Source organism: Abramis brama (assembly GCF_963993115.1).
Source record: "Abramis brama genome assembly, chromosome: 20".
Lineage (NCBI taxonomy): Eukaryota > Metazoa > Chordata > Actinopteri > Cypriniformes > Leuciscidae > Abramis > Abramis brama.
Window position 1 is genome coordinate 28,114,434 of NC_139982.1, and position 23,846 is coordinate 28,138,279.

At 37.5% G+C, this 23,846-nt stretch overlaps 1 long non-coding RNA gene across 1 annotated transcript; it reads right to left on the reverse strand.

Annotated features, from left to right (window-relative positions):
• Positions 1-20,424: 20,424 nt before the first annotated feature.
• LOC311071178 lies at positions 20,425-23,352 on the reverse strand. The gene is made up of 6 exons (XR_014603781.1): positions 23,310-23,352; positions 23,094-23,219; positions 22,731-22,763; positions 22,314-22,387; positions 21,875-21,973; positions 20,425-20,852 (listed from the first exon to the last, which is right to left on the reverse strand). It is a non-coding gene; the product is annotated as an uncharacterized lncRNA (long non-coding RNA).
• Positions 23,353-23,846: the final 494 nt, after the last annotated feature.

A 23,846-nucleotide genomic window follows, 5' to 3' on the forward strand; every position in this document is an offset into this window, starting at 1 on the left:
CAGTGACGTCTGGCCTTGAGCCAAACACCATGGAGGTTTAGTGGAGGAGGACATGTTTCTTTAGTACAATGTAGATACAAGATGCTAAATCAAGCTTAGAATCATTGGCGTTTGAGGTTTATCTTTTAGGATGTGGTATTGTTTCCTTCTAAATCTAAAATAGATGTGTGAAAACATGATTATTTAAAACAAATATAATAATGGCAAAAAAGTCGTTCTATTGTTTCCTTCGAAGGCTGCAGCTGAATTCACGAACAAATTATTTATGAACCAGCTCTTTTTAGTGAATCAAAATTATACAGCGCAATAGTCCAAATTACAAACAAATGACTCTTATGAACCAGTTATTTTTAGTGAATCAAATACTCATGACTATTGTGGTTCAATTCATGAGCATAACTCTTATGAGCTGTTTTTTAGTTAATCAAAAACATACAACTGAATTATGAGCAAACGACTCTTATGAACCAAATGCAGTGTAAGCACAACCAATCCAATGTAGTCTAATTCTTTAGCAAATGACTCTTATGAACTGTTTTTAGTTCATCAAAAACATACAAAACAGTCTGAAATATGAGCACATGACTCTTATGAACCGAATGGTTTTAGTGAATCAAAAACAAACAGCGCAACCAAACCAATGTAGTCTAATTCATTAGCAAATGACTCTTATGAACTGTTTTTCTAAAAAATCTTAACCATACAACATGACCAGTGTAGTCCGATTCATGAGCAAATGACTCTTATGAACTGGTTATTTTAATGAATAATTCAAAAGGACTAGTTACAGTAAATAGCTTTCTCTAATAACCACCACAACACTCTTCAATCTGATTGGTTAACAGGAATGTTGCCCCAGGAACACGTCCTACTTGCCAAAGGCACATTGCAGTTGCTCTTGCATAAACATCTACACGTGCACAACCCTCTTCTGTCACTCATTATCACGGTAACAACAACAACAGCACAATCACAAACAAATCAATTATAGAGTCATAACTGAGAGCTTCATTGATCGGATGTCAGGCACTAGTTGTAGTTTCATTAAAGAATAATAGAATAAATGAATATAATTGCTGTTTAAGTGTCATTGTGTGTTTCCTCAGCTTCCTGAATCCTGACCTGCTTTAGTGTCCGGGCAGGAGAGCGGAGCTGACAGGCCGCTGTGCTTTCATTCTTTCTGCCGTGCGCTGGATTATGTCTCTCGCTGTCAGACAGCCACTATGGGGAACGCTGGTAATCTATATTTAGACATTTTTTGCATTACATATTCATGGATGTTTCAGAATCCAAAGTCCCTGAGTAGATCTGAAACTTCACCATCCAATCTGTTCCTTTGCTTTTCTTTCTGTCTGTCTGTTTTCAATGGACGGATCACATCAGACGAGTCTGAAAACAGCCGATACCCAAACCTGTGGTGATCACTTCGAGACTGAAGCATGCGGTCTCATCAAATGCAATAACGTTTCAGTGGAAAATGCACGGAAAATTTAAATTGTCATCATTTACTCACCCTCATGTCCTTCTAGACTCATTTGGCTTTCTTTTTTCGTGTGCAACATTTATATTTTGAAGAATATTTCAGCTGATTTTGTCCATATTATTAAAGCAATGGGAACAAAAACTTTAAAGCAATAATTAAATATGTGACTGACACCAACGAAATACAATAAAACTCACTGCAGTACATATATACAATTTCCGAGTGGGATTGCGTGTAATTTTACTCATTCCCGCAGATTTTGATCTCACACCCAAAGTGTGCGGCACATAAATCCGCCTTTCAGTTCTAAGTTGAGTATTTTTTTCGCTGCTTATTGCACTTAAAGTCAAATACACAAAATAATGGTATTGAGTATTCATGTAAAAACAGTCAGTTATGTTTTAAGTGAACGTAAACAATTGAGAAAGAAAACGCTTGTGTAACAGTATAATGGATCTGTGCGTCAGGTCTTAAAGTGACAGTAGCCTAATAAACCTGCTGCCAAATTATAAGATAATATTAAAAATATATATATGGCAGTTTCTCCCCATGGTAGCGATGTCAAAATTGTGGCCAGTAAAAATACAGAGTGGCTAGTAACTTTGGAAAACCACAATATATATATATATATATATATATATATATATATATATATATATATATATATATATATATATATATATATATATATATATATATATATGATTATAAATAAATAAAATATTTAAGTAAACACAAATTGCAAGGCAAATTAATAATGTGTTAGCTGAGGAATTTACCCACATTCTTTTCTTCATTTGTACAGTTCTTTGGACTCTGGGCTTGAAGTGTCAGTGTAAGGTTCAGGTTGGTTAGTCCAGAATGCATCTTTGACAGTGTCTGGAAATCTCCTGACCGATGAGAGTTTCATAATTGGCACTCAGGAACAATGCTGTCATGAGGTCTGAGTGACATGTCGTCTGCTGGGGATAGAGGATACTTACTGGTTTACTCTGAAGGACACCAAGGATTTCCAGAGAAGAAGGGTTAGTCTCTCTCTTGGATTCTCAGGATACATTTCTATATTAAAGGGGCCATATTCTTTTCTTTTATAAGTCACTGTAAACCCGAATAAGCTGGCAAAACTCAAAAAAATTAAGGCAATCAGTTGCCTCAAATTTTTTAAGTTAAGAAATTCAAAGTTTAAGTAAGCCGAACTGGCAGATTTACATTTTTTACTTATACATTTTAATTGTTCTTAACTTGAAATGTTTGAGTACACTATTCATACACTCAACTTAAAACTTTCATGCAATCTCAATGTGAACACTTGTATTAGTATAAACTTAGCTAGCTTTAACAAGCTAGTTTGCTAACATACTAATTTGTTAACATGTTAACAATAGTATGTTAAACAGTAGCACTTGCTGTATGAGTGCAGCAATATAAAGTTTTATTTGCTCTCAAATCAAGCTGCATGCACCACTTGTCACCATGATGGTAACTTGAAATTCTTCTAAATTAGCATAACAAAACATTAATCACTACTAAATCTCCCACTTAACATTAATCTTGCACAAAGAAAACATTATATTACACTAAATTTTAGCATTTACTTTCGCGGCAAAGAATGCTGGGAAATAGACATCCCAGCCGTTTCAGTTAAACTTAAGTTTGTCTAAATGAAAAGAAATTATTTCATAAAACTCAAAACAATGAAACAGTTCAGTTTACTTAAAATATATCAGTTCTGTGAACTTGAAAGAAAAATAAAGTGCTAAATACTCATAAAAGTTAATCTGACTGAACTAATTAGTTTAATTTAAGTTTGTCCTACTCAAACCAATTAATTATTTTGAGCGTTAGGGTTTATGGTCAAGGTATCTTATAAAAGGAAAAGTTGTTTAACATGACCATTATTCATTCATTCTTTTCTGACTCGCAGAATTAGGCATGCTACTGTATCTTCGAGGCTTCTATGCAAATAGCAGTCAGCAAAACAAACTCTTCTATATCAGTGGAGCAAGAAAAAATAATGACTTAGGAACTTTGGATTCTGAATAATTTCCATGATATGTCTCCTTCAACCTTCAGAAATCCTTCAGAATACATTACATCATTTGTATAAGAATTATATATATATATATATATATATACGTATTAGTTCTATATTATGATGGCAAACATTATTATAATTAATATATTATGAATCATTATTATATTAATAATAATTATTAAAATGTATAAAAATTAATGACATATTTTACCATTATTTAATATTTATTGTCAAATATTTAGTGTTAAATATTGGGCAAGACAAACCTGTTGTTCAAGGCTCAGCAATCAACACTTCCTTTCACCATTCCGGTCACACCTTCTGGATCTTTAAAAAGACGTAATTAGAGTTAATAATCTGAGGTACGGGCAGGTGTAGCGCACATATCTCTAATAATCAGCGTTAATGAATTGCCGTTTATAAACACAGCTGTGAGCTGAGATTGCTGCAGACTTACTCCAGACATCCTAACAGTCAACTCACGCTTAGTTTTTCCACAGACGCAGAAACAACAGCATCCGCTGAATCTTGAAACAAGTGTTCGATTGAGGCTCTCTGGTGGGCATATGTGAAAAATATCAATAGTGATTAAAATACGTGGATCAAGGGTCAGTTTGAGTCTTTGCGCTGGAGTTCTTGACATGCTACCACCGTTTGTCCTTTGTCCCTGGGAAGATGGAGGTATCGATCGCTCCGTTTCTTCCTCTTTTTTTTGATTTTCACTAAATGTCAATTGTGCCAGGTTTCAAACCGGCTGTCGGGGGGGGCTCCGTGCAGCGCTCATGAATAATGCAGATGCACGGGGAGGGAAAGAAAGAGAGGGAGTTATCTTCTTTCTTTCGACATCGGAGAGGTGGATCCTCACCTGAAGGTGTGAAAGGAAGCCGGTGGGGCGGGACCAGAAGGTCTCAAATGTCAGGGCAGGTTGTGTTGACTGTGGGGGGCTGAGACATGTTCGGTGGGCACAGAGCAAATCCTGCCGCTGAATAGAGGAACGACTGTAATTATTCTCCTGCTCCAGTTTTCATGAGAGAGGAAGGCCATTAATTCCGAGAGACATTCAGGCACTGTCCCTCTGCGCCCCCAGAGAGAGAATGAGAATAAAGGGGAGAGGACGAGAGAGCGAGCGAGAGAGCGAGAGGGAGAAAAATGGTATACAAAGCTTTCTGCTTTGACAATGGCATGCAGGCACATTAGGACCCAGTGCAGCGTATTTAAAACTGAAAGGATCCGGCGTGATAGTCAGCCTGCCATTTTTCATCTGACAATGTGTGGTATTCCGGAGTGGTCGTAATGCAGATGAGGCATTAAGGCTGTTAGATTAAGGGACGCATTAATTAAGACTCCACGGTGTATGTTGGAATCTGACAGGCACAACAAAGGATCAGGAGTAGATGAATAACCCTTTACCTAGTTACTCTAGCGGACACCTGCATCATAGGCAACGGCAACACAAGAAACTATTAGGAGATCCATGTCTTTCTTTCCTCAGTGGGAGAGAAATTATGTTTTTTGAGGAAAACATTTCTGGATTTTTCTTCTAACAATGGACTTGATTGGTTACCATCGTTTTTAAGTCCAAATCAATGCAGTTTCAAAAGTCTTTGAAGGGTTTAAACGGGCTGTACGCGATCACAGCTGAAGAAGAGGTTGTTATCTAGCGAAACGATAGGTCATTTTCAAAAAAATATTATAATTTATAGACTTTTTACCTTCAATAGTTCGAATTGAGCTGATCAACAAACGGACAAGGAACTACGTCATCACGTTGAAAGGTCACGGCGGCGCCGGCAGAAGTACCGCCCCACTGTTTACAATGCGACCGTACGTAGGGGGATAGTTCAAATAGTATTGTTTGCTATTATATATATAGTAATAGTATTCAGTGAATATGAATATGAATAGTATATGAATAACATTCTGATGAATATGAATAGTAGTTCAAATAGTATTGCCGGCGCCGGCGTGACCTTTCAACGTGATGACATAGTTCCTTGTCCGTTTGTTGATCAGCTCAATCCGAACTATTGAAGGTAAAAAGTCTATAAATTATAATTTTTTTTTGAAAATGACCTATCGTTTCGCTAGATAACAACCTCTTCTTCAGCTGTGATCGCGTACAGCCCGTTTAAACACTTCAAAGACTTTTGAAATTGCATTGATTTGGACTTAAAAACGATGGTAACCAATGAAGTCCATTGTTGGAAGAAAAATCCAGAAATGTTTTCCTCAAAAAACATAATTTCTCTCCCACTGAGGAAAGAAAGACATGGATATCTTGGATGGCATTGGGGTGAGTAAATTATTAGGAAATTTTCATTTTGGGGTGAACTAATCCTTTAACTCAGCTTTACACCTTCTCATTAACCCAGTTAGCAGAGCAATCTGTCAGATTGGTTGGTTAGTGATGAGAGTCTAATAACCGGTTAGTGATAAAGTAAGGTAATGAGGTAGAGTGGCAGGTTAGTGATGAGAGACTATTTGGTTAGAGGTCATATAGAACAAGTGGTTAGTGAAAAGTAGAGTAATATAGAACAAAATAACGAGTTAAACTTAAAAAATGAGTTGAATTTTGCATAACAATTTTTTTTTAAAACTTATTTTGATGAGTTAAAGCAATGTAAAAACATGTTGTCATAACTTATTGATCATATAATTTTTTCCAGTGTGTAATTGGTTAGTTTTAAAGTAGATTTTTGAGGTAGAGTAATGAGAAATAGTAAAGGATTAAGGCTGGAATAAATTAGTCGATTTGCATGGAATGCTATTTATGTGCTCCAATGATGGCATTATAAAAAAAAAACAGCCGTTATTACAAAAATACCGAGTCCGATCTAAAGTGTGGACATTTTTTAAACAGAGATGATGCTCTGAACGCTCTACAAAACCGAAATGGCAAACCACAGCAGCACAACTTTATGCTGGAGCATCTGAAAAGAAAGAAAACATCCCGGGGCTCTCTTCAAAACGACGAGATGCCAGCAGAAGTATTCGGTCGCTGCTGGAAGAGGTGTAAGTGAGGCCAGCAGGGGGCGCTCACCCTGTGGTCTGTGTGGGTCCTAACGCCCCAGTAGAGTGATGGGGACACTATACTGTCAAAGATGAGACGTCAAACCGAGGTCCTGACTCTCTGTGTTCATTAAAAATTCCCTCCAGTGGCCCTTGCCAATCATGGCCTCCTAATAATCCCCATCCATTGAATTGGCTCTATCACTCTCTCTCCTCTCTCCACCTATAGCTGGTGTGTGGTGAGCGCACTGGCACTGCCGTCACATCATCCAAGTGGAGGCTACACACTGGTGGTGGTTGAGGAGAGACCCCGACATGATTGTAAAGCGCTTTGGATGTACTGTAGTACAGAAAAGCGCTATATAAATGTCTCATTCATTCATTGTATTTCTGCATATGAAAGTAAGCAACTGGTTCTGAAAGTCTAGTGTGTTAGTGATGAGTTTGAGCGCTGAGGACAAAAGATGAGCTTGAGTTACTGAGGAAGACTGCGTCTCACAATGACGCCCATGGTAACCTTGAGCATGAGTTCCTCAAAGCAGTACGAGGAAAATCTCCACCATTTATGTGCCAATGTATCTACAATAAATAAAAAAAACACACTGAGATGCTCTAGAGTAAATTCAGCAAGCGACCTTGATGACTCATTTCCACAAACAGATTAATTTGATCTTCAGCTCTCAGGTGATCAAGCCTCTTCCTCCCTATAATTCAATTCAAGCTTTTGTGAGAATTGAATCTTTACTCATTGTATCATCAAGCTGCGTGGTTGAACTCACCAGTATTATAACTCTGGGCTCAGGAAGGATATACCATGCTTAGGGAAATAATAATTAACAGGATTAAACACCAAACAGTAAGAATAACTAGAGGATTGTAAAAAAAAAGGTGTTTTTCTCACCAAGAAGGAACAGTGCCTGATTTAGCACCAGATTCACTAAATAATTATGGAAAAGAGGTTCTGAGGGTGGTAATAGCAGAACGCTAATTGCGCCAGGCGAATAGCATTGTGTTTTGTGGATAAGGTTCAATCTATAACAACACCAATTTGCATATAAAAGAGGCGTGTTTGCACAGAGAAGAATGACAATTACTTAATTTATAACCATTACAACATATTTAGCACCAGGTTAAATTGGATTGTGTGCACTTAGTGAATGACATGCCGGGTTTTGCACTGAATAAAATATCGCAAGTTATTTGAACCGTAGTCTATATACAGCTTCTCAGCATCTATCTTACAACCGAATAAAGACACAGATTAACATAAGGAAGAGTAATAAAAGACAACTATTTTGTAAAGAGGCGTTGAAGTACAGATCTCCAGAGTAGCTAGCCATTTATTTTTAATTTTTTTTATCACTTTTACTCAGGACATGCTAGCTGGCAACAAAGGATTCCATTCATTGTGCTAAGCTAAGCTAGCGCCGACCCTGTCAAACTAAAACAATGCATGCACTGAGACAAAAATGCATTTACCCACCTATCTAAATGTGGGAAAGAAGGTGAATAAGCCCTATTTCAAAAAACGGTGGAGTGTTCCTTTAATGTGCCAACTGTTTAGTGAATTCACCCCATCATGTTTTCATGATAACGTGAAAATTGATGCATTTCTCTTTCTTTTCTTCAGAGTATCTGAAGACCTGGCAACGTGACATATTCTGCTCCCAGCATTAAACATGATTCATGAGCAGAAAAAAACAGGAATTTCCCTTCTGTTAAAACGCCAACGATTAGTTTCTCCTTGAACTTGGTTTGTGCGGTAGGAATATACGTGTGAATAATGAAAGCGTGGGAGTAGCTGACTTTAGCGATGCATTTACAGTTAAGGTGTTTCTTGATAAGCGTTTAAGAGTTTGTGAATACAACTCTGCATTCGGCTGTTTTAATGAAAGCTCTCTTGGCCCACTTCTTTTTCCCTTCAGCATCTTCAGCTTAAGCTCAAGGATCAGACTGACATGAATAAATAAAGAAGCCTCGGGACACAAGAGTCTTTTCCACCCGAAAATCCCTTCAGCTCAAACTTCAGCACAGACTCACTGAAATCTCAAACGCTCCAGACATCTCAGCCTCCGGAGGAGTGTGTGTCTTGAGAAATGTAGTTTTAAAGAAAGTCACCTTTGAATTATGGAATATAAGTACTGTACATTTAAACTTTAAGCTCTCTGATGAAACGTTTCAGAAATTTACAGTACATTAATGCACTTTAATCGTCTGCAAATGGACTATGGGAATATAGTTAAGCTATATTAATTTTCAAACGTCTACACACTTAAAATATCACTGTATGTGAGTCTAGTTCCGGCGGAAGAGTGACCTCTGACCCCGACGTATGCTGTATTGACGAAAGTGGAAGCGCAGAGGATAGAGCAAAACAACTTTACGCAAACTTACGCAACTCCTACGTCATGCGTCGTGTCAGAGGTCACTCGACTCGACTCGCGTACGGCCGTTATCGGAAGACAGTGATTATAATATAAAGTTATAAATATGGATATTTTTCTCACAAAAATGCATCGCTTCACTTCAGAAGGTCTTTATTAACCCACTGGAGTCGTATGGATTACTTTTATGATGGATGGATGCACTTTTTTGTGCTTCAAAATCCAAGTTACTATTCACTCCCATTATAAAGCTTGGAAGAGCCAGGATACTTTTTAATTTAACTCTGATTGTGTTTGGATGAAAGAAGAAAGTTATACAGGGTGGGCCATTTATATGGATACACCGTAATAACATGGGAATGGTTGGTGATATTAAAGTCCTGTTTGTGGCACATTAGTATATATTAGTACACACCACCCATCTTGAGGAGTTTACCCCCTCACATATACTAATGTGCCACAAACAGGACTTTAATATCACCAACCATTCCCATGTTATTACAGTGTATCCATATAAATGGCCCACCCTGTACACCTAGGATGGCTTGAGGGTGAGTAAATTATGGGATAATTAAAATTTTGGGGTGAACTAAGCCTTTAAAGGTGAACTAAGTAACTTTTTTACCTTAACCGAACAGCTTCGGAATCATTGGAATAGTTATATGACTTTTTTCGGGTTGAATGGTGGTCGTCTCGCACCCCCCAAGCGCCTGTGAGCCAAAAAACCACCCTTGCAACTTTGGGCCGGCGGGCAATGGGAATGTCCCATCTGCTTTGATGTCGTTGATCTATAGCCTCTGGTATCTGAGAGTCGCCAACGAGTTTTTTGACAGTGTTGTCAAATATCTATTCCGAAGCTGTAGGGGGAGCTCTATAGAGAAACCTGCGAGCAAAAAGCGAGAATACAGCGAAGAAATTCCCGAAACTGCATAGCCCTGCTTTAGGGCAACTTTAGCATATTATTTTGATATTGTATGAACTGGCATGCACTATTCCTACATTTATTTTTCAATATTGGTAGTATGCAAATTGGGATGCCACATCATTGCTTACATTTTCTGTTGTCATTGAATTTGAGTTTGATAAAATATTTAAATAGCTCTCAAAAATATAAGCATTTCACACTGATCTATACAGTATATGTATTTTTAATATATATTTTTAATACATTAATTGCCATGCACATTATCGTTTTTGAAAGAAGTCTCTTCTGCTCACCAAGGCTGTATTTATTTGATCAAAAATACAGTAAGAACAGTAATATTGTGAAATATTATTACAAATATCTGCTTTCTACTTGAATATATTTTAAAATGTAATTTATTCCTGTGATCAAAGCTGAATTTTCAGCATCATTACTCCAGTCTTCAGTGTCAAATGATCCTTCAGAAATCATTTGATGCTTATGAAACATTTCTGAATGTTGAAAACAGCTTTTACAGCTTAATATTTTTCCAGGACTGTTTGATGAATAGAAAGTTCAAAAGAACCGTGTTTATTTGAAAGACATTTTTGTCACTTTTGATCAGTTCAATGCATTCTTGCTGCTGGCGACTGGAACTTATCTTATTTTTTATGACATTATAACTTGGAATATTGATGTACAGTTTTTAAAGCAAAAAGCCAAAAGAAACCACGTGTTACAGTCATTTTACTACAGTTAAGACGATGCAAAGCGGAGTCAGCTCTGGGCTATTTATGCCTGTCAAGCTACATCACCATCAAAGATAATTGCATGAACACAGTGACTTTCTAATAATCCGGTTGCGAGTTTATACCAAAAATACCAATCAGATTTAGAGCCAGAATGATCAGTTTTATTAAACAGATTTAGTGTGTTTCTAGATTGATTCATATTTGAGATGCACATTAAAATCAGTTCGTTTCTCTAGCCTCCCCGTATTGCAAACCTTAGGCCATGAATCTCCAAAAGCCATATGCACAAAGTCGAACAGAAATCAAGTTTCACAGGACAAAAGCGAGAACGCAGGGCAGAAAGAGAGATTGGGGGTGTTCAGCTGAGACAGATGGAGAGATAGCCTGCAGGAACATCTCTCTCAGTGGGAGTCGAGCCACTTTAGAGACTCGCTTTGGCTTTCGGAGACAGAGCGGTTCCTCAGGCGTTCGATCCTCGATCAGGCACAGCAAACCGCCCCCCCACACTGGCGTTTAATTGCACCGCTTTCCAGCATTCCTTCACTTGGAGAACTGCTTTCAAAGTTAATAATGCAGAAGATGCTTCAGAAAGCAAACAGTTGTGGCACTAAGATCCGACTGGATGAGCATCGTTTGAAGTCGAAGGTTTTTTACCCATAACGCTCTCGTTGCTTATTGCTTAATTTGAACACGGTTCTAATCAGATTCCTCTCGGATCCCACAGAGCACATTCACAAACGCATTACTGCCCACAAAGAAGCAGGAAGCGGCAGAGCGGCACAGAGAACACATTCAGCCTGAGGAACACAGCGCACACCAGTGACTGCCAGACATTCAGAGGTGGGAACAACCGTTGGAACGGAGACAGAGATCAGAGAAGGACAAGCTGGAGGGCACAGCTGCATATCGGAAAATGAGAGAGAGAATGGGGTCTGCAATGCCCAGTGAACACTGCATTAAATAATCCTGGCTGAATCCCTCAGAAAAACAGGTTCCATAAAAAAATATATATATATATAAAATAAAATAAAATAATATATATATATATATTGCAGCACAACTATTTTCAAAATTGATAATCAGAATTGTTTCTTGAGAATTAGAATTGAGTAATGATGCTGAAAATTCAGCTTTGCATCACAGGAATAAATTACATTTTAAAATATATTAAAGTAGAAAACATTTATTTTAAATTGTAATACGATTTTACAATTTTACTGTGTTTTTGATCAAATAAATGCAGCCCTGGTGAGGAGAAGAGACTTTCCCTTACAGAAAAATCAGATGAATTTCCCATGTTTTTTTTATTTTTTCTCATAAAATTTTCAACATTAGTGCATAAACATCCCCCTTTTTTCTTGATTGCAAGTTTAAATCTTGCAATTCGGACTTTTCTGAGATATAAACTCGCAATTGCGAGTTATAAAGTCAGAATAGTGAGATATAAACTCACGGATTTAATTTTTTTTTTTTTGAAAAAGGTAATTGCGACTTTTTATCTCACAATTCTGACTTTCTTTTTCTTAGAATTGTGAGATAAAAACTCACAATTGCGAGTTATAAAGTTCAATTCTGAGACAAAAAATCAGCTCACAATTCGGACATTTTCTCACAATTGTGAGTTTGCATCTTGCAATTCTGCCTTTTTTTCCCCTCAGAATTGTAAGAAAAAAGTCAGAATTGTGAGATAAAAAGTCGCAATTACCTTTTTCACAAAAAAAAATTAAATCCGTGGCAGAAACAAGGTTCCATAGAAATATGACCCATGCAAAAGTTTTGTGAGATTCACTTGATTTTTGGCCCTAAACTTCAGTATGGGACGTGTTCATTGCAGGTCTGTAAGTCACCCTTACAGCTTTCAGCTTCAGCATTAAACCTCAGCTGTCGTCTCCTGGCCTGAGCAGTAAAGTTCAGTCCAGTGACTTTGCTCATGGCACTTGCAGGAATGTAAAAAGCCCTGATAGAAATCATAATTCACGCTTTGACCCATTACCGCCTGGCCCTTTCAGGGCCGCTGAAGAGCTTAGTGGCTCTTTTCTCCTGCGGCACAGAAGATACTCATTCCTGAACTACTTCCTGTCTGTCTCTTTCTCCGGCACCAGCGGGGGAATCTCTCACTTTCTCTCTCATTCCCATTGTCCAGCTCAAACCAAGCATGACTGATAGAAAGATCATCCACTTCGAGTCTAGAAATGCCAACAGCTTTGTTGGAGGTAGGAGTCCATTCATGTTCCCATCAACCCTTCACTACAGCAATTCAGCTTACACTTTACATTACACCTGATTTGCATTTTTCAAAGTAAATACCAGTGCTTGCAAGGCAGGAGGCCAGACATGTGTATGTGTGTGTGTGTGTGTGTGAATAAACAAACAAACTAACTAACTTGGAATATAGATCAACTCTGGGTTAAGCAGTTGGAAAATTATGCAAGAAGAAAAAACATGACAAAAAAAGTTACGAACACAGCAATGCCATTTAACACAAGTGTGTTTTCCTTGTGCAAACTAATTACATTTAACATAATTACAAATTCTATAGCAATTCTTAAAGGTTCTGTAGCAATCAAGCGCGACAACATGCGCAATCTAAATTAGATTCGATCGTTCTCACATTTTGGAATCTACATGTAACATGCTATAGATTTATTTTCGGTTGAGAGTGAAATGATGGATAATTCTATTAGCATGTGGAGCGTGAGATAAAGTCCAGCGCGTTAGGTAGTAATCACAGCAGACAGCTTTGTCGTAATAGAGATAAGTTACGCACAGAGCCCAGAATAAATGAAATTTAGCTCAATTACAGGCCACTAGTAATATGTTTTTTTTTTTTTATCAGTGGACTTTGTGAAATATTACACTCATTCAAAAACGCACAAAGAGCGGTGTAATGTAGGTCAATATCTTTCATTAAAAAGCGAAGGCTCTGGACAGCAGCTTTAGTCCGGAGCTAATATCGCCCTAAAGCTGCCCGCAGGTTCCAACAAAAGCAAAGGGACACGTTCTAATCAAATCTGCTGTTTCAGGCGGCAGTTAAAGAGATGATTTCAGCTGCCACCCGCATCACAGCCTCAGTCCGCGTGATTACAGTCATTTTTCATTATCGTCCAATATACGATTCAGAGTGTTAACAAGTTCAGACCGGAATAATCTCCACTGGTGCTGCATGATACTGAAGAAGAAATGTGATATGCGATAATATAAGTGTGTGAAATGAGTTTAAATTGTATTTCAAAACTGAAACTGATGTTACCAACATGTGTGTTTCACATTCTCTATAAGAGAATAAAGCGTTCCCACAACATCTGAAAGTGAAGTTTACTGTAGTATTAGATTAGATCAATGTTGTGAATATTTTTGTTATTGTACTTTACCTTTGCTAAAAATAATGCAAATTACAAACAATAGGACAAATACAATAAAAATAAGATACAAATTAAGTGTTTCAGGTAGGCCTACGTTAGGCTGATAAGATCAGAGGTCACTCTTCCGCCGAATTGTGCGTACGGCCTTTGCTTGATTATTGCCTTTGCCATTATTGTTTATAAAGTTTTAAATATGGATATTTTTCTTACAAAACCCATCGCTTCACTTCAGAAGGCCTTTATTAACCCCCTGGAGCTTTACTTTTATGATAGATGGATGTGCTTTTTGGAGCTTATAAAACTCTGGCTCTATTCAATGCCATTACAAAGCTGGGAAGATTTTTTTAATATAACTGAAAGAAGAAAGTATGGATGGCTTGGGGTAATAACATTATGGGATCATTTCATTTTGGGTGAACTATTCCTTTAAATATACACGGATTCCTATTAAGGCTCCAAAAGTTATTCAGTAAAGTGCAGTGATTGATTTTCTCTTTGTTTGATTAATACTAATGTCACAGACCGAAGTAGGAATATTAGGCTGCCGTCACTTTAAAGTCCCCCTGTAGTCAATCATTTTACTCATCTTTGATCATCAAAATGACATATTTAAAAGTTTTTTCCTTGAAATTTTTTATATGTCTTAAAATGGCTTGAATATAACTCTACACCCTTCCCTCATTTAGTATACGTGGTTCTGTGAATATGCAAATGAGCCCCGCCTCCACTCACTCACTCACTCCAGCTCAGACTCGTTGACGATCACACGTTGACCTGATTGGTTACAAGGTAGTTTGTGACGTCAGAAACACCAGCGATTTCAAACCGCGTTTTTGAGACTGTCTTTGGTTCACTGCAGTTTTAAGGAGAAAATACTAAACAATGGTGTTGACATGAATTTGCACGTTTTGTCTTAAAGCATATTAAAAACACCACATAGACATATAAACAACATTAAAAGCTTGATTTTCACCACAGAGAGACTTTAAGAGTTGCATGGATCCAATATATTGTTCTCAACTGTTTATGACATATTCACTTAAGACATAACCGACTGTGTTTACGTGAATACTCACCAAGACGGGCATTTTGACATAATGTTGTGTGTATTTGGCCATATAGGCTGTGGAAGAGAACCGAATTCGTGATCGCGGTCTGTCCGAGGTGGCTTTTCTTTGCATTGAGTTCTTACCTTGCGCTTAATGACTCTTTTTAACATTAAGCACGTCACATTAAAACCATTCATTTATCGCAAGATGTGTACATTTGCGATAATTTCGAATATATCGTGCGGCCCTAATCTTCACCGGTGTTAATGGCACGCGTGCACACGCTCGGAAAGAGCCGTTCGTTTGTTCGTAGGGACATCAGAGGGTCTTTAGATGAAGCATCCACATGAATGCAGTCTTTGACGTGCAAACGCAGCTGAAGTTCCCTGAGAATCAGACGCTCTTTCAGCGAGAGCTCCAGCACACAGCAGCATTCAGACTGACCAGTCGCCATCGGGTCATATGCGTTTATCATGCCTGCACACTCACCAAAGCTTGGGTTTCAGAAGTACATTTCCCATTCATATCTTCCAGCTTTTCAAAACATTAATCAATCAAGTTTTTTGAGCCTTAACCCAAACCAATCAGCTCGTTTCATTTGAAGCAAACAAGTATAAAAACCTTAAGAAGGTCTGTATTCAATGGCTTATCTTTAAAATAAGAAAAAATAAGAAATTCAGAAAATGAATGAATGAAGCATTGTGATGAATTATGTAATTGTGTTATCAGAAAACTCCTCTAATTAACATTGATGATATTACATATTTCTAATATATAGTATATATTTTAGCAACCGGTAATGAGAATGGAATGCTAATTAACAGATAGCTCTCTCCAGGTATTAAATAGGCTAGATGTCCTTGAGCAAGCTTGACAAAACGTGATTACTGTTTCTATGGTAACGCCAACTTGCATGGTCAATCGTGATTCAGGATTTTGTGTTTTTTAAATATTCACAAGTAAGTTTGCAATTACTCATGATATGACTAACTAATCCCATCTATAGATTTTCTGTTGTTGTCTAACAACCTCATGGTAGCATTAAGAGCATAAGTCTATCTTAAAAGGTTTATACTGTTATGTTAAAAATTGCTACAAATCAGTAGTACAATTATCTATGAAGGTTTTGAATGGGACTTCCACTTCTGGAAACCTCCATTATAGAGGAAGAAACATGAGACCTCAGGTGATCATGTGACAGGAAAGATTCAACAGAGATTAAAGAAGGAGAAAGCAGAACTCGCCTGGTCAGATTTTCAGTGCCTGTGTGCCTGTGTGTGTGTGTGTGTGTGTGTGTGTGTGTGAGTTTGTCTGAGTCAGCAGGATGAGTGTTCTTATTCAGGTACACGCTGAGAAACATCTGCAGTCGGCCTCTCTCGCCCATCTCTCTTTCTCACCAGCTCATCTGCTCCTGAATCTCCCGGCTCTCTCTCCTGAGGTCAGAGGGAGAAAGTGAACATATGCTTGTCTATGTTAAGAGCTCCAAGAGGAGAGGAGAGAGGAGAAGGGAGGAGAGGAGGAGGAGGAGAGGAGAGGAGAGGAGGAGAGGGCATTTGAAATCTCCCTCCAGCAAGTTGTCAGATGATCCACACAGAGTCGCTGTCACTCACTGCTATACCAGCATGCACCAGGACTTAACTGGAGCACAGGTCACTCTGCGTTAATAATAGCTCTGCCTTTAGGACACAAAGAGAGACAGAATGAGAGAAAAATGAAAAAAGAATGGTAGGTTTGTATGGAGGTAAAACAATGGTGACTGAGTTCATGAGTCTCCCTTTGCAGGGTTTTTTATTAGCTATCCTATAAGGCCTTCCATCCATCCATCATTCATCTATTTATCCATCCCAAAAATAAAAACATAAGGATAGATAGTCCGTTCTATGACCGGATAGATAGATTGACCGTTCTATCTATCTATCTATCTATCTATCTATCTATCTATCTATCTATCTATCTATCTATCTATCTATCTATCTATCTATCTATCTATCTATCTATCTATCTATCTATCTTGTGTCTGTCTACCCATCCATCCATCCATCCATCCATCCATCCATCCATCCATCCATCCATCCATCCATCCATCCATCTATCTATCTATCTATCTATCTATCTATCTATCTATCTATCTATCTATCTATCTTCTGTATACCCATCCATCTATCATCTGTCTACCCATCCATTCATCCATCCATCCATCCATCTATCTATCTATAACATTCGTCTATATGAAGTGTGGTTGTTTCTGATCTCAGTCATTCAGGTGAACAAAAAGCACTCAGGAAATGAAAGGTGTCTTATTAAAGCTGTGCTGAGTACCTCACATGCTGCTGATTTCCCACAATTACCAGCAATCAAAAGACAAGACCACGCAATCACCTGCGGTCCACATTTAACCGCTCACACAAACTCAGAGCCACATGATGCTTTCACGGCTCTCAGAGGTGTGTTTTTTCACACAATATTCAAAAGCTTCATCAAAACATGTAGTGTGAGACCTCACGCAGCCACACAAAAGATTTCAGGACCACGGACAGCAACACAAGTGCGTTTCAGCACCAAGGACAAGGTCTCTGCAGAGCGCAATCAAACGGTGAAAGCAGTAAAACAAAATCAAATTGATCCGGTATTATTGTCATTAAATTAAATCGTGTTAAGTTTTTTCCTAAGCCCTGCATTTATTAAGTTGTGATTTGTTATCGTGATTGATGTGTTATGCATTTATTTGCTGCTCTTATTTCTGTAATGCTTGACCATGACAATATATTTAGCATGCGTACAGCCTGATAGAGATTCTCTTTAAGGACAATTAAATATATTTCAATTTAATGATTGTTTTATGTGCAAAAACAGTCATAATTAAATTTCCCAAGGCCATTTCCACCATCTCCAACTTTTACATTTACATTTAACCAATTAGTAGATGCTAAAAGACTAAAGTGACTTACAAATGAAGCACATCTCAAGTAATTTATCATAAGAGCCAACAATATTTGCAGTACACAATGCCAAGTTTCACGTGTAAGCTTGAGTGCTATAGTTTTTCCCTGCTGTAAACATCCTCATTGTACGTCTGCATTACATTTTGACAGGTTCACAAACGAATCCACACTAAAATGTACCACACAAACTAGTTAAAACTAAACTTCAACCACATCTTGGGGAGTTTTTGGAAAGAACTGCAGAGTTGTAGGTGCTACAAACAACCAGAAACAGCACAGATCAATTATTCAGGCGATTAGGAGCAACATCCATACTTCCTTCATATTACCTAATTGAGAATGGGCGGGAAAAGTGTCTAAATAAAGATGTAAACGTGGGTATTCATGTGTTAATGTTTTCATACATATAAAGCGAGTCATTTTTACAGCTTAGCGTCCACAGATGGCCTTTTTGGACTTGGAAGGAAGTTTTGAGTTTCCATAGTACATTTAAGTCTCTTATCTCAAAAGATCAAGGGAAATGTTATTTCTCAATGTACGACCTTCTTGTGCTGGGTAAGGAGGGTAAAACCCTTGTTTAACCTACTCTCATAATTAGAGCTTCCCCATCTTACTGTAGGAGTTTAATTAGCCCCACATCAGACATACAATGTAAAACAATCTAATTAAGAGCAGCCTTTCCATTCATCAGTGAGGAGGACACGAGAGAACGAGAGCGAGATCAGACAGATTCTCCCGTCTCATTACCAGAAGCAGGCATTAGATCACAGGTGCAATGAAACGCCCACACCGAGTGTCATTACTGTGGAGACCGTGTGTGTAACACACATAGTGGGACAGTGTATAGTCGCCATCATCATCATTAGCACACCTGTATTGCTACAGTGTTTGCACGTTGGTTCTGTATTCATATTCCTTAAACACTCCGGTTATGGATTTTTCTAAATCCCAAACCATATTAAACTTCTGCAAATTAATCAAGCCCCAAATCGCTTAGCGTACAGACTCCAAACTTTGTTTTGTAGATAATTTCAGGCTTTGGTGGGCTGATTTTGGTCTATTTTGGTTACTTAAGAATAAAATTTGAAAAATCTCCCAATGAGAGTTTACGTGCAAACTAAGCCAACAACGCATAAGGTCACGTGTTCGTTATTGGGGAAAAGGTCATAAACGATTTAAACAAAACCCAATGAACTTTTGGCAAATTTTGCTTCACATGTCTTTATTGCCATTCTGTCAGTTTATTCAATGTACACATCTTGTACAAATGCCGGTTTATGATTTGATGCCATGAACAGAATCATGTGTTATAAAAATGCATATCTCATGTTTTTTTTAGATGAGTCTATTTTTCAGCGAATTATATATATATATATATATATAGGTAACACTTTATTTTATAGTGTCATTGTTTCATATGTAACATACTTACCATAGTAATAACAGTTAATTTTGCATAATTACATGCAACTAACCCTCAACCAAAACCTAATCCTACCCTAACCCTATAGTAAGTACATGTAGTTCAGTATTATTACTCAGTACTTAAATATATAATTACACTGTAACAATGCACCTTAAAATAAAGTGTAACCTATATATATATATATATATGCAAAGAAAAATACAATAAATTAATGAATTAATGCAAAATTAAATACTGAAATGTGTGTGTGTGTGTGTGTACACTCACCAGCCAATTTATTAGGTACATTGTTCGTGTATATAACACAAATATCTAATCAGCCAATCGCATGGCAGAAACTCAATGCATTTAGGCATATAGAAATGGTGAAGACTGAGCATCAGAATGAGGAATAAAGATGATTTAAGTGACTTTGAACGTGGCGTGGTTGTTGGTGCCAGATATTTCAGAAACTGCTGATCTTCTGAGATTTTCATGCACAACCATCTCCGGGGTTTACGCAGAGTTGTCCGAAAAAGGGAAAATATCCAGTGAGCGGCAGTTCTGTGGGCAAAAAAATGCCTTGTTGATGCCAGAGGTCAGAAGATAATGGACAGACTGGTTGGAGCTGATAGAAAGGCAACAGTAAATAACTCAAACAACCACTCGTTACAGGGCTGCAGAAGAGCATCTCTGAACGCACAACACGTCCAGCTTTGAAGCAGAAGACAGCGGCAGACACACCGGTGACACTCCGTTCAGCTGAGAACAGCAAACTAAGCCTACACTGTTAATTATTTCACTGTAAATTTACAATAAATTGCAGGTTAATAATTGCATGACTTTCACAGTAAGTTACCGTATCATTTTTACAGTAAATAATTGTGAAATGACAGCTGTTTACTGTGACTTCACAATAACTATGCCGTCATATTACTGTGATTTAGCAGTAAGCTGCTGTATAATTACTGTATTTTACTGTGCAATTACAGTTAGTCTATCATATTACTGTAATTTAACAGTAAGCTGCTGTAGAATTACTGTATTTAACCATGTCTATACTGTGATTTAGCATAAATGATGGACCAAACAAAACTGATAAAAACAATGGTTTAACTTTTATTTTTTTAGAAGAAAAATACATTTTAATAACAGGAATAAACACTGTGTAACATGAATGAACACTGGGTAACATGAATGTCTGTCAATATGTGTGTGAATGTGTTTACTGTGTTTACCATTATGTGATAATGGTACTTGAAAAATACAATTTAATAACAGGAATAAACACTGGGTAACAGGAATGAACACTGGGTAACAGGAATGTGTGTCTATGTGTGTGCACTGTGCATGTGTTTACTATGTGATAATGGTACTTCACAACGTAGGAGCTGAAAAGAGAAAGAAGGAGAGAGAGGAGAGTGAGAGAGGGAAGAAAAGACAAAAAGGTGGGAAAAGAGAGGGTTGCAGGTGTCTCGCTCCTTCCCTTGCAGCAGGCACCTGCATAGTATGGGTTCTGTCCACCATCTACAAAAGATAAGAAAGACAAAAAGTTTAAGTTACTCTGTGGTGAAAGTACCTGCAAGTATGGTACTCGCATTGTAAAACTAATCCTAAAATGTGTAGAGTTTAAGAAATTACAATTGTAAAACTCATGATAAATCAGATAAATCATGTGAATAGTACTATATCAATTAATATTAAATCAACAAACCAGAGGACTCTGAAAGTAACATGATTGAGGTTAAGCAAAAATTACATGACATGCGTACATAGTAATGCAACTCAGTAAGCCAGTAATGTGATGTAAATTTACACTTAAAACTATTGTAAAGTACTCTGTAAATTTGACGTTTTTATTCTAACCTATCAATAACCTATAACATTGAAAAGGCATGTTTAATTCAAATAAACGTAAGAACAATGAATTTTAGACATTTTGCAGCCTGTCTAAACTCGTAGAACAGATTAAAGGGATAGTTTACCCAAAACCCCACCCTCATTCCAAACACGTTAGCCCTTCGTTCATCTTTGGAACACAAATTAAGATATTTTCTGACTCCTCCATGGACAGCAATTTTATTACCACTTTCAAGGCCCGGAAAGGTAGTGAAGATTGTTAAAATAGTCCATGTGACTACAGTGGTTCAACCTAAATGTTATGAAGCGATGCAAAAATACTTAATAGTGCGGAACGCACAAAAAGTATTCTCGTCGCATCATAGCAATAAGGTTGAACCACTGTAGTCATGTGGACTATTTTAACAATGTTTTTACTACCTTTCTGGGGCTTGAAAGCGGTTATAACATTGCAGTCTATAAGCGGGATCAGAAAGCTCTCGGACTTCTTAAAATTATCTTAATTTGTGTTGAACAAAATTCTTATGTGTTTGGAACATCATGAGGGAGTGTAATTAATGAGAGACTTTACATTTTTGAGTGAACTAACCCTTTAATAGCTTAAGTAAACATCTTACTGCATAACTAATTCTAGTTTAAAACAGAGACAGTGTTTCGTTAGTCTGTTCTGAAGTTGGAACACAACTTACATTAGACTGACATCCATTCAAAGTCAATGAGCTTCCTGATCAGTGTACAGACTTGCTGGTTTATGTGTCCTCTCTGCCTCTTTGATTTTGTACCTGTCTCTGGGTTGATGCCCAAGAAGCACATATAAACAAAAAGACAGAGAAGAAAGATGTTAGTTTAATTCAAGTGGGATTAAAAAGGTTTCAGTTCCCAGTCATCACCTTCAGTGGGTCACTGCTGTTGCAGTACTGAGCAAAACTAAAGTTAGCTCAGTTTTAACAAGGTGACATTACTTGGATTCAATTAAACAGCAACCATTTAAATAACTTAACAGCAACTGAAAAACATTTACATCACAAACACACAGTCAAGAATAGTCCTGCAACAAAGTAAGTTAGATGTGTGTGATTTACCCAGGCAATGCATTTGCACACAACAATTTACATCATTTACACGTACTGTTTGCAGAGGATGGAGGAAGAGCCTGTTGCCAGTCCATCTCCATGTGGCTGTTTCTGCTTGCACTCTTCCTCCTAGAATTATAACCCATTCACAGACAAAATGGCTCCTAATATCTCCAGATGTCGACCTGTTTTACTTTAGAATAGCACAGCTAACGAAGCTCCACTAATTCAATGATAAACACATTTATTTTCCTATATCTTTTTTATAATAAAATGCACTTTATTTTTTCTGTTGACGAGACAGACAACGGCTGCTCCGTTTCACACACGGCAGAAAAATATGGACGACGCCCAGCTAGCTAACGTTACTAATTTGAGATTAATTTATTCCACCTTTGCACAAATCCACAACACTATAATGTATCTAGTTGATCATAACTGTCATAATACACACATTAAGGCCACAGCTTACCTTATAACTTTATTTCCCGGTGGTAGAAAAATGCTGTGGGAAAAGAGAGAACGCTGTTAGAGTAACGAACGTTAACTAAGAAAAGCATTAAGCAAAGCTAAAGTTCAATTTTGACGGTGTAGCTAACGTGAAGCCTCACAGTTAATAACTTAATACGGTACTACTAATACACTTATTAACACAACCAACGTCTGATCATTCAAATTTGCGCGCTCAAACCTAGACGCGAATCTGCTCCAGCTAAGTTACAAAAACATGAAACAGAACTTAACTAACCCTAATTTGGTTCATACTTTTAAATAACATGCAGTTTCATATTAAAAACAGTCATCAAATTGACAAAGTTTGAAATTAAACACTTACCGCACTGAATCCGTCGAGTGAGACCATGGAGGAGATCAGGCCAGGGAGCTCCGGGGGAGCTCAGATGACGCAGTTGCAGCGCGAAAATGACAGAATTCACAGTAGTTTCTTGTAAAAGCCCCGCGCCTGCATTATTTTCACAGTAAAAGTCTAAATACGGTATTATATTGTGAAATATCACAGTTAAAGCCTGTGAAGTGGTAATAATGTAATTACCTGTGAAATATTACAGTTATATATTGTGAAATCCTGGAAATATTTTACAGTGTACCATTCGCATGGGCTCACCAAAACTAGACAATAGAAGATTGGAAAAACGTTGCTTGGTCTGACGAGTCTCGATTTCTGCTGCAACATTCAGATGGTCGGGTCAGAATTTCTGGGTCAGAACAGAGTAAACAACATGAAAGCATGGATTCATCCTGCCTTGTAAACGGTTCAGGCTGCTGGTGGTGTAATGGTATTTTCTTGGCACACTTTACTTTAGTACCAATTGAATATTGTTGCCACTAAGTATTGTTGCTAACCACGTCCATACCTTTATGACAACGGGATCTTTTGATGCCTACTTCACTATAGAGTATATTGAGATGACTAAACTCAAATGGCCTCCTCAGTCACCAGATCTCAATCCAATAGAGCAGCTTTGGGATGTGCAGCCGACAAAATATGCAGAAACTGTGATGCTATCATGTCAATATGGACCAAAATCTTTAAAGGGGTGGCTGATTATGATTTCACTTTTTTAACTTT